This window comes from Delphinapterus leucas, chromosome 11 (assembly GCF_059928025.1).
Source record: "Delphinapterus leucas isolate spDelLeu-1000000601 "Yukka" chromosome 11, BTC_Dleu_Yukka2, whole genome shotgun sequence".
Taxonomy (NCBI): Eukaryota; Metazoa; Chordata; class Mammalia; order Artiodactyla; family Monodontidae; genus Delphinapterus; species Delphinapterus leucas.
Genome location: NC_143139.1, coordinates 67140116 through 67153340, shown reverse-complemented (window position 1 = coordinate 67153340; position 13225 = coordinate 67140116).

The window sequence follows — 13225 nt, the reverse complement described above, 5'->3', positions numbered from 1 at the left end:
CATGAGTATTAATCAAGATTCATACTTCTAATTTACTATTCTACTCTCAGTTTGATTTGAAATCTGCAAAGTTTTGTCCTTAAAGACTTATGGCAAGCAGCATCTTAGACTACAAGGAATGTTAGCCATGGATTTGAATCCCAAATCTATCAATGACTAGCTGTAAACCCTGAGTAAGCTACTTAACCTCTCTAAGCCCTTATTACCTCATCATAAAACATAACTAATAAAATCTCTCTCACAGAACTTCTTACAAATTAGAGAGATTACTGTAAAGTGTTTATTAAAATGAGAGTCATTTTAAATACTAAAATTAGACATTTTTTACCCTTGTCTCCTTTTCCTTCCCCTATCAATACTTATGTTTGGGTTTTCATCAACTTTTGCCTGGTTTGCTTCACTTTTGTCCTAACTAGCCTCTCTTCAATTCTCTTCCAGACTGTTGCCAGGATGAACTTTCTAAAAGGCAAGCATGATCATATTGCTGCCTTGCTCAAAGCCCTTCAATAGTTGCCCCTAGCTTCCAGAATAAAGTTCAAATTTATCAGATTATCATCCAGGGTCCATCATGTCGTGATGCTTGCCCTAAAATCCTAGCTCTGTTTCCTGCCATTTGCCCATGTAAACACTTTCAATCAACCCCACAGAACTTCTTGCCGTTCTCAAACAAATAGACTGTATTCCTCACATTATCACACAGATAGTTCCCACTGTTCAGAGAGCTCTTCTTCCTATTCCTTCTTCAAAACTAAACTGAATCTCCACTGTAAAGATTTTCTTGAATCTGACTGGTATGGATTTTCTCTATGCTCCAATAGCATCCTGTGCATTTTCCTCTCTTGTATATGGGTTAAAGCACAGACATTGGGTAGATTGCCTGGGTTCAAATATTGGCTCTGATATTAGTTGTGTGTCTGTAAGCTAATTATTTTACTCTCTCTGTGACCCACTTTTCTCATCTGTAAAATTAGGGACATATTAAAAGGGTTACCTTTTTGGATTGTAATAAGGAATAAATACATGTAAAGCATTTAACACTCAACTGTTAGATGTTAATATGGAGGTAGCATGACAGCTGTTAGCTGTTAACACAGAGGTCTTGATAGCCTACTATACTATGAGCTCCTTGGATGAAAGGCCTTCTATTGTTTGCTTTTATAATACCAATATGTCACAGTTGCTCTAATGTCTATTGCTGCTCAAGTAATACTGAATAATGAAGTAAGCAGATGTAATAAAGAAAAAATTTCAGTACATTTCATCTGAGATCTGAAAGCACCTATATGAAACAAGGACTAATATGGACACTGAGAAAAATCTCTTCCTTTGTATTAATAAATTAAGGAAAAGTGCCTTTCTAACATGGCTGTATGCTTACATCCCATTACTTACTGTTTGCTGAAGAAATGAACTATTGTAAATACCAGAAATAAACATTCCTTGAAGAGAGATAAATTACGCTTTATGGGAATCTGAATATGTCTTAATTGTAAATTTACTGTTATTAACAGAATAATCATTTCTTAAAGCATCATTATTCATATAAATTAGATATATATTCAATAAAAAATCTAGTTTCCATTTTTAAAAGATATTATATATAGTTAATATGTATTATATATAGTATTATTATTATTAAATTTTCCAGTGTGCTCACATGAAATATTCAGGTGTCAATTAAGCATATTATGAATGGCCCAAAATGTGGTATACATTGTGGTCACTAAAAATATCGGTGTACTTACTTATATAAGAATAAATGGAATAAAAAATGGTTTGGTTTCCTAATTTATTTTATATAGTCTGAACTGAGCTCAGCAGTTCAGAGCATATTCTCTAATTTCTAGTGAATCAATTTCAACAATCTGTCATTCTTCACAGTAAGGTCAATTCTCAGGAATCAGAATTACTTGTTTTACAAATTACATGAATAATTTATGAGTGACCATCTTAGAAGATTTTGCTCTCACCAAACAAGACAAACTGATAAGTGGCCATGAGCTAACTTACGTGTGTGAAGCATAGTAAATACTTCTCAGTTCCTATTTTATAACAATGTCTTTTGTCATACTAGAAAATTTTGCAAAGGAAAAGTGCAGTTCCAAAGTTTTTAATTTAAGAAAACAGAATCATGATCCACAAAGCCAAAATAGCAACACAAACTTTTTTTTTAATGGTCACTTATCAGTATAGAATCTAAGGCCATACATAACCTTTTGAAGATTCTTTTTCTCCAAATAACTTTTCTATTCTAAACCTACCTATGACCTGGTTGACATGGACCCTTGCTTCAAAATCATAATCCACTGAGAAGAGTTTTGACCTCTTTACCTTGCTCATGGCCAAGTCTTGGTGTTTTCCTTATTCTTCCCTTGAGTTCTTGAAACTTCTAGTCAATTTGATATTTTATCACTTGCTTCACATACTATTGGTTGCTCTATGCTCAACTTTCATATCTGACATTAAACATTACTCCCCCAATGACCAAAATTCCCAAATCTGATTTACCTTGCTCCTTGGAACTGTGCCTGCTGTGGTCACTTATCCAGCAAGAAGCCTAGCAGAACTCCATCCCTGGGAATAAAGATAAGATAATTTTTAAAGGCAGGGAATAGAGAGTTTTGAGTATGCATACATTTCTAGACATAAAGTATATTAAATTACTTTTCTCCAAGTTTGAAACATACTGATTTAAGCATTAATACTGAAAGGCAAGTTTAGATTTTAATATTCACCTTAAGTAGCAAAATGCATGTTTTAAAAAATAACTTTGCAGGAGTTTGAAAAATTGAGAATTATTCTAATAGATATGATCTAAGACTACATAAATATGAAAAAACATATTCCACATATTTATCCATTAAATGCAGAACTTGAGCAAAGGAAATATTAAGACTGAAAAATTAGATCAAAAAGTTTTTAAAAAAGCATTCAAATCAACGTTTCGGCTATGCTGAGCTGAGCAAGATAGACCTAGCCTTTTATGGGTACTTGTTTTCAAATTATATTCCATAATTATCACCAAATGTTTTATATTCCTGAATAGGAAAAAATAAATAATCACACAAGTCACTTTAAAATATGTGTTCTTTACTAACCAGAAACACAAGCTGTTTAAAGTAGAATTATGGATATCAACAATATAAATAATTCTGCTCTAAAATATAAAATTACCCATATTTTATCATAATAGGTATAATGTGAAAAAATTTATCCTGACTTCATTTTTCACAATATCAATCTCTAAAACGATTTTATTAGTAATAAAAACATTAACTACACAATCCTATCTTGTATTTTTCTCCCAAGAAAATGCTACAGTATCTTATTTTAATATTTTGAAATTTCTCAAGCATCCGTTGAATTTGGAAAATATGCCAGGGACACATATAACTGTCTATAGTCAAAAAATGATAAGAACTCATAGGAAACATGGTTTATGGAGTGTGATATTTCAGCCATATTTTGTTTGAGCTATAATCATAATTATTAATATTAAGCACGATCATTGTTTCTTACTCAAAATCACCTTATGATTTTGACAGAATCATCAAAACCTTTTGGTTGTTTTCCTGAATTAGGTAGATTTTGACATCAGTAGTATCAAGACCATAGCAACCAAAATGGATTGATTACCTGCTCATTTTTACAGGGAGAACCAGATTCCATTTCAGAAACAATGTGTTCTTTAAATTTGGGTACTGGAACATATTTAAGGGACCTTGGGTATATTTTCATTTATTGCACTTTCCGTGTCAACTTCTTTCATAGTAGATACCGAATACAGTCAAAAGTTCACAAAATCAGATACGTAAAATACAACTTTGTATATAACTGCAGTTACTGTTATTGAGATCCCAATTCCATGGATATCAAAAATGTTTAACTCTACCAATTCATGGTAATTAAATTATTTGTTTTAAAAATGAGTCTCTCAGAATTCCACCACCCACACACACCACCACCATCACCAAGCACACACAAACATACAGAGGTGTGGTTCGCCTTAATTTCTCACTGAGTCATCGAAATCCTAGGATGGAGCTATATATCATCCCAGCATTAGAAGCGAGGCATATGGTCCTCATGCCAGTTTCTGGCTTCTCTGGTCTACGTGGAAATGTGGTTTAAATTTATCTGGCCCTCACTACTCTGTTACCTTCACTGATCCAGTTCATGTCTCCGTAACACTGCTTTAATTGTCAGAACCATATAATGCACATCCTCTTTGTCCCAAACATAAGTCTTATTCTGGTACCTTGATCCTCCCAACAATTCTGAACCTTTGGTGGGGATTGGTTGCTCAGGAACATTGGTTATTGTCCCACACTACTCTGGGAGTTCCTGACTTTATATAGTTGAACTCATACTGATGTGACGAAGAATCTCCTTCAATCACTGCTACACTAATCCTGGGTGAAATTTGGATAGTGGGTTTTCCCATAAAACTTGCTGATTTCTTTATTATACTGTGGGAAGCCAAGTAATTAGTCTTTTCTGGAGGTTTACTTCATCTCCTCCACTTTTTGGGGCTTGGTCCAAAATTCAGGGGATGGGCATTTCCCAGAGAAACATTGTTTCTAAGGTCTAGTCACATTCCTTTGTGATCTCTCTTGCCATAAGCTAATCAGTCTAAACCTCACTTTCCTACCCTAACATATCAATTCTTGGCTCAAATTCCATCAGGCACTGGCTCTTCATACTTAAATGGAAGCTTCTGGCAGTGAAAGAAAAATACACATTTCTACCTCAAGCACAAATTTCTTGCAATTAAAATCCAGTCTTTTCAAAACATTGTATCCACCATAGGTTTTCAGACATTGAGAGATGAAGAATTTGACTCCCTGTTTTTTTTTCCCTTTTGTTTTATTCTTATCATCTCTGTCCTGAAGATACAGTTTATAGAAACACTTCCTGCTGCCTCAGAGGCTGAGCCCATGAGAAAGGAATGGAAAAACTTGGTTTCAATATCAAAACTCTGCCCAGTGCACTTGCCACTCTCAAAGTAATTTAGACTAGACTCAAGAGCATGGGTATTTAATGGCCCACTCACATATGCTTTTTGCCTCTGTAGTTGTTCACAGGGTTCCCTCAAGTTCTTCCCTCCAGGTTTGTATAGTCAAATCCAAGCTATTCTAAGCTCAAGTCAAATGCTGCCTCTTCCATGAAGCATCTCTAGTCAACAGAAATAGTCAAGATGGTCTCTTCTTCACTAGCAATTATTATGGTGTCATATCTGTACCACTGTTATGAAGTAGAAAACTTCAGACTTATATTGGAATACTCTTGTTATATGTTTTTTTCTTATATATTTCTTTAGTAATATTTTAAGTTCCCTAAATGTAGTAATTGTGTCTGAGTCCTGTATTTATCACTAGCCATGATTGTATTTGAATGAGATATTACATCAGTTTACTTCATAAATTGATCAAACCATTTAGCTTTCTCCAAGGCCTATTAAAATATACATTATGTATTCTAATATTAAAATACATAATTATATGTTAGTTTCCTAGAGCTGCTGTAACAAAGTACCACAAACTACATGGCTTAAAAGAACAGAAATTTGTTCTCTCAATAGTTCTGGAGACAAAGAAGGCCAAAATCAAGGTGTCAACAAGGCCATGCTTCCTCTGACACCTGTAAGGGTGAAATCCTTCCTTGCCTCCTAGTTTCTGGTGGTGGCCGTTAATCCATAGTGTTTCTGGGCTTGCAACTGCATTACTTCAATCTCTGCCTCTGTTGTCACATGGCTTTCTCCTTGTCTGTTTCTGTCTTCACATGGCTATCCTCCTTTTTGTGTGTGTCTTTGTCCAAATTTCCCTCTTAAGGACACCAGTCGTCTGAATTAGGGCCCACCCTAATGACCTTATCTTGATTTGATTATATCTGCAAAGATCCTATTTTAAATAAGTCCACATTCCATAGAAACCATGGATTTGGACTTCAACATATCTTTCTGGGGAGATACAATTCAACCCATAACAACAGTTGGTGATGTTTGACACACAGTAAATATTTAAAATATATTTGAAGAATAAAAAACAGTTGGTTTAAAAATGAGGCGTTTCCATAATTTAACATACCTACTTTATATATGCCAGCTTATCAGCAACATGTAGCAGCATGATCCTTGCATTAATAAAATGGTCCATTTGAATTTAAACAAGTCTCCCTCCATATTACTGCCTAGTAGTTCACATTCCCTCTGAAAACGTCCTTCATTTTTAGTTTAAAGCTTTTGATCTGAAACTGACTGCTACTGTGAATTTCCTGTTAAAGGTCCAAATCAAATCCATTTAATCAGTAATGGAATTGGGCCCATTAATCTATTTCACTACACATCACAGAGAAAAATCAAACTGAAAAGAAATAAAAAATGATGCTGTACAATATATTCACTTGCTTCTCTTAACCCAAGCCCTTGGTTCAGCTGTCCAATTTCATTGGAAATGACTGAAGATAATGGATATTTATCAGCCTTATATTGTGTCTAGATAGCTGTTGAAGCATCTCTATGAGATACACCACGGTACTGACATAAAAATATTAAAAACCTAGCTGTGAAAACTGAATAGCACTGCACCACATAAATGGTATTTGTGGTTACTGATAAGATATAAAAATTCAAGGGTGAGTAATATTGTGGATGAAATGATATCTGAGTGGTGATCTCAATTAAAATTGCTTAAAATAAAAGAGTGAATGATTAAATATTATCACATTCCTACTGCAAAGTACTAAACTCCCACAATATTAAGTTCTTTCCAGTTGTATCACTTATATTTGGCATTATTTTAAAGTACCATTCAAAATAATTTAGGTGCTGGGAAAACTGAACGGCTACATGTAAAAGAAAGAAATTAGAACACTCCCTAACACCATACACAAAAATAAACTCAAAATGGATTAAAGACCTAAATGTAAGGCCAGACAATATAAAGCTCTTGGAGGAAAACACAGGCAGAACACTCTTTGACATAAAGCGCAGTAAGATCTTTTTTGACCCACTGCCTAGAGTAATGAGAATAAAAACAAAAATAAACAAATGGGACCTAATTACACTTAAAAGCTTTTGCACAGCAAAGGAAACCATAAACAAGACCAAAAGACAACCCTCAAAATGGGAGAAAATATTTGCAAACGAAGGAACTGACAAGGGATTAATCTCAAACAGCTCATGAAGCTTAGTAACAAAAAATACAAACAACCCAATCCAAAAATGGGCAGAAGACCTAAACAGACATTTCTCCGAAGAGGACATACAGATGGCCAAAAAGCACATGAAAAGATGCTCAACATCACTAATCATTAGAGAAATGCAAATCAAAACTACAATGAGGTATCACCTCACACCGGTCAGAATGGCCATCATCAAAAAATCTACAAACAATAAATGCTGGAGAGGGTGTGGAGAAAAGCGAACACTCTTGCACTGTTGGTGGGAATGTAAATTGATACAGCCACTATGGAAACAGTATGGAGGTTCCTTAAAAAACTGAAAATAGAACTACCATTGACTCAACAATGCTACTCCTGAGCATATTCCCGAAAACCATAATTCAACAAATTACATGCAGGAATATTCATTGCAGCTCTATTTACAATAGCCAGGACATGGAAGCAACCTAAATGTCCATCAACAGAGGAATGAATAAAGAAGATGTGGCACATATATACAATGGAATATTATTCAGCCATTAAAAGGAATGAAATTGGGTCATTTATAGAGAGGTGGATGGACATAGAGACTGTTACACAGAGTGAAGTAAATCAGAAAGAGAAAAACAAATACCATACATTAACGCATATATGTGGAACCTGGAAAAATGGTATACATGAACTTATTTGCAATGCAGAAACAGAGACACAGATGTAGAGAACAAACATATGGATACCAAGGGGGGAAATGGGGGATGGGATGGATTGGGAGATTGGGACTGACATATATATACTACTGTGTATAAAATAGATAACTAATGAGAACAGACTGTATATAGCACAGGGAACTCTACTCAAGGCTCTGTGGTGACCCAAATGAGAAGGAAATCGAAGGAAGAGGGGATGTATGTATACATGTGGCTGATTCACTTTCTGTACAGCAGAAACTAACACAACATTGTAAAGGAACTATACTCTAATAAAAGAAATTCTTTATAGCCATGGTAAGAGATCCATATGGCATTTACATCATAGCAACACACAAGAAAGTAGCACAGAGATAATGTTTGATATAAATAATTTCGAAAGCATTTCCACCTGCAAGTGTAATATAAGTCTTAAAGAACCACTAATAAAGTGTCTTGAATATTCATATTAATTCTATACCTCAGTGAGAAAATATACTGGTAAAGAGTAAAAAAGGAAGAATTAGTCAGAAATACATTTCACAACTATGAACTTTTTCATACAACAATACAAAATAAATGACTACATGTTTCTAAATATCATATTTCATTTCACAAAGTATATATTGTTATTCACCATTATAAAATTTGAAACTCTGATGACAAAGACAACTGAAATTTCTTTTTTTTAAACATCTTTATTGGAGTATAATTGCTTTACAGTGTTGTGTTAGTTTCTGCTGTATAATAAAGTGAATCAGCTATACGTATACATATATCCCCATACCCCTCCCTCCTGCATCTTCCTCCCACCCTCCCTACCCCACCCCTCTAGTTGATCAAAAAGCACCGAGCTGATCTCCCTGTGCTAGGCAGCTGCTTCCCACTAACTTTCTACTTTACATTTGGTAGTGTATTTATGACAATGCTACTCTCTTACTTCGTCCCAGCTTACCCTTCCCCCCACCGTGTCCTCAAGTCCATTCTCTACATCTGCGTCTTTATTCCTGTCCTGCCCCTAGGTTTGTCGGAAACATTTTTCTTTTTTAGATTCCAAATATATGTGTTACCATACAGTACTTGTTTTTCTCTTTCTGACTTACTTCATTCTGTATGACAGACTCTAGGTCCATCCACCCCACTACAAATAACTCAATTTTGTTTCTTTTTATGGCTAAGGAATATTTCATTTTATATACGTGCTACATCTTCTTTATCCATTCATCTGTCGATGGACACCTAGGTTGCTCCCATGTCCTGGCTATTGTAAATGGTGCTGCAATGAACAGTGCAGTATATGACTTTTTTTTTTTTTCTTTTTTTTGCGGTATGTGGGCCTCTCACTGCTGTGGCCTCTCCCGTTGCAGAGCACAGGTTCCGGACACACAGGCTCAGTGGCCACGGCTCACGGGCCCAGCCACTCCGCAGCATGTGGGATCCTCCCGGACTGGGGCACAAACCTGTGTCCCCTGCATTGGCAGGCGGACTCTCAACCACTGCGCCACCAGGGAAGCCCTATGACTCTTTTTGAATTACGGTTTTCTCAGGGTATATGCCCAGTAGTGGGATTGCGGGGCCATATGGTAGTTCTATTTTTAGTTTTTTAAGGAACCACCATACTGTTCTCCATAGTGGCTGTATCAATTTACATTTCCACCAACAGAGCAAGAGGGTTCCCTTTTCTCCACACCCCCTCCAGCATTTATTGTTTGTAGATTTTTTTTGATGATGGCCATTCTGATGGGTGTAAGGTGATACCTCCATACTGTTCTCCATACTGTTCTCCATAGTGGCTGTATCAATTTACATTTCCACCAACAGAGCAAGAGGGTTCCCTTTTCTCCACACCCCCTCCAGCATTTATTGTTTGTAGATTTTTTTTGATGATGGCCATTCTGACGGGTGTAAGGTGATACCTCATTGTAGTTTTGATTTGCATTTCTCTAATGATTAGTGGTGTTAAGCATCCTTTCATGTGTTTGTTGGCAATCTGAATGTCTTCTTTGGAGAAATGTCTATTTAGATGTTCTGCCACTTTTGGATGGGGTTGTTTGTTTTTTTGATATTGAGCTTCATGAGCTGCGTGTATATTTTGGAGATTAATCCTTTGTCAGTTGCTTCACTAGCAAATATTTTCTCCCATTTTGAGGGTTGTCTTTTCTTCTTGCTTCTGGTTCCCTTTGCTGTGCAAAAGCTTCTAAGTTTCGTTAGACCCCATTTGTTTATTTTTGTTTTTATTTCCATTTCTCTAGGAGGTGGGTCAAAAAGGATCTTGCTGTGATGTATGTCAAAGAGTGTTCTTCCTATGTTTTCCTCTAAGAGTTTTATAGTGTCTGGCCTTACATTTAGGTCTTTAATCCATTTGGAGTTTATTTTTGTGTATGGTGTTAGGGAGTGTTCTAATTTCTTTCTTTTACATGTAGCTATCCAGTTTTCCCTGTACCATTTTTTGAAGAGGCTGTCTTTTCTCCATTGTATATTCTTGCCTCCTTTATCAAAGGTAAGGTGACCATATGTGTGTGGGTTTATCTCTGGGCTTTCTATCCTGTTTCATTGACCTATATTTCTGTTTTTGTGCCAGTACCATAATATCTTGATTACTGTAGCTTTGTAGTATAGCCTGAAGTCAGGGAGCCTGATTCCTCCAGCTCTGGTTTTCGTTCTCAAGATTGCTTTGGCACTTTGGGGTCTTTTGTGTTTCCATACAAATTGTGAAATTTTTTATTCTTGTTCTGTGAAAAATGCCATTGGTAGTTTGATAGGGATTGCATTGAATCTGTAGATTGCTTTGGGTAGTATAGTCATTTTCACAATGTTGATTCTTCCAATCCAAGAACATGGTATATTTCTCCATCTGTTTGTATCATCTTTAATGTCTTTCATCAGTATCTTATAGTTTTCTGCATACAGGTTTTTGTCTCCTTAAGTAGGTTTATTCCTAGGTATTTTATTCTTTTGGTTGCAGTAGTAAATGGGAGTGTTTCCTCAATTTCTCTTTCATATTTTTCATAATTAGTGTATAGGAATGCAAGAGATTTCTGTGCATTAATTAAAGTAGCATCCTGCTACTTTACCAGATTCATTGATTAGCGCTAGTTGTTTTCTGTGCATTAAGCATTAATTAAAGTAGCATCCTGCTACTTTACCAGGTTCATTGATTAGCTCTAGTTGTTTTCTACTAGCATCTTTAGGATTTTCTATGTATAGCAGCATGTCATCTGCAAACAGTGACAGTTTTACTTCTTTTCTGATTTGGATTCCTTTTATTTCTTTTTTTTTCTCTGATTGCTGTGGCTAAAACTTCCAAAACTGTTGAATAATATGGTGAGAGTGGGCATACTTGTCTTTTTTTGATCTTAGAGGAAATGTTTTCAGTTTTTCACCATTGAGAACAATGTTGGCCTGGGTTTGTCATATATGGCCTTCATCATGTTGAGGTAAGTTCCCTCTATTACTACTTTCTGGAGAGTTTTTATCATAAATGGATGTTGACATTTGTTGAAAGATTTTTCTGCATCTATCGGGATTATCATATGGTGTATACCCTTCAATTGGTTAATATGGTGCATCACATTGATTGATTATATGTAAAAGAAAAAACTAAGTAGGCTGTTTTAAAGCTCAGATGGAAAATATAATAAGTATGGATAACCAGGAAAATTCTTTAAAAGAAAGCCAATTAGGGCCATTAGCCCACTAATATAAAATATAATATAAAGCTTTCATAATTAAAAGAAGACAGTACATTAATAGACTATTGGAGTAGAATAAAACATACAGAAATATACACACACTAACATGAACATATTTTAATACATGAAAATATTTGGGTCTCAAGTTAGTAAAGAAAAAAATAGCTCATTCTATAAAAGGTTTTGGGAAAACTGGGTAACCATCAATACAAAAATAAATTTGGAACTGTATTTCATATCATACATTGGAAAAAAATTCAAAATGAATCAAATACTGAAATGTCAAATTTTAACAATGGCATGTGGTACAGCTGTGAAATGAATGCCCCTAATTTGGTCTTGCAAAACCAGAATGACCTAATTACAGAATCCCATTTCCTAATTCTTGAACCACTGGACATATGTGAACATTTTACAGCTATTCATTTCCATTTGAAACCCTCTAATCTTTGACTTCAGTGACTTCAGTGTTCGATGCAGACTCAGGCCAGGCAGACAGTTACCTGTTCAAGATGCCAGTATATAAAGAACACTAAAATGTCACTGAATAAGTGATGAGAAGAAAAATTAACTCCCAAGATATTTCCTAGGTATATTATTGATTAAACTGCTTGAGTCTGAGGGAAATTCTTCCTTGACTCACCTTTCATAAACAATGTTTTACAGAGGTAGGTTTTTAAGCTCCAAGGTTTGTTTTGCTGAGGATTAGGCAAGCTGAGGCCTGTCTTTTCCATCATCCTCCCATTCAAGGATTTAGCCTCTTCTCTGAATAAATGAGAAACAGCCACTTACAGAGTGACATTGGAATAGACATCCAGCTATTGTCTTGTATTGTAGACGCTAAATCTTCATATCTCCCTGGTCCTTTAAAGTCTTCTTCCCTGGAGCCTTTAATGTTTTTAAATATTACTGTTTTCCCCAGTTGGGTCCTCCCCTTCAGAGATCTCATCTGCTCTCATAATTCAAAAATCATAATTCAAAAATAAAAAAATATAAATTGATGACTCCAAAACCTGTAATTATATCTTTAGTCTAGAAAACTTTTAGCTCCAAACCATTATTACCAATTTCCTATAAATTGTTGTCTCAAGTCAGAGACAACCACATGAAGGCAGTTTAACATAGTAGTTAAGAGCTCTGGAGCCAGACTGCCTGGGTTAAATCCCAAGTCAGCCGATTACTAAATATGTGATCCTGCACAAGTTCCTCAGTTTCACTGTGGTTCAGTTTCTCCAGATAGTTAAATCATTTAATATTTATAAACCATGTATGACAGGTTATAAGACAGAGTAAGAGCTATTTAAGTGTTAAATAAATATAAATAATAATAAATAACGGAAATTTACAATGGGAACCTCCAAGGAACTTATCCATGTGCTTCATTAGAAAGCCAACAGTTAGATATCTGTCACACAGGACTTTGATGACCCATCAGCCTTAAGGAAGGTGACAGTAAAAGAAAGAGTACTGCTCATGCAAGCCCAATAAAGAGACTTGTCTCTTTATTTTCTGTTCCTAGAGCAGCTAGAGACATAAAAGCATAGATAGAAGGTGGGGAGGTATCCTAAAAGACATACTATCACCTTCCATTTGACTCCTGGTGATAGTAAGAAAATGAGAGAGCAGACCACACTTCCTCCCCACTCCAAGTCCTTTGGCCCCAAACCAGGGCTGAATTTTGATGGG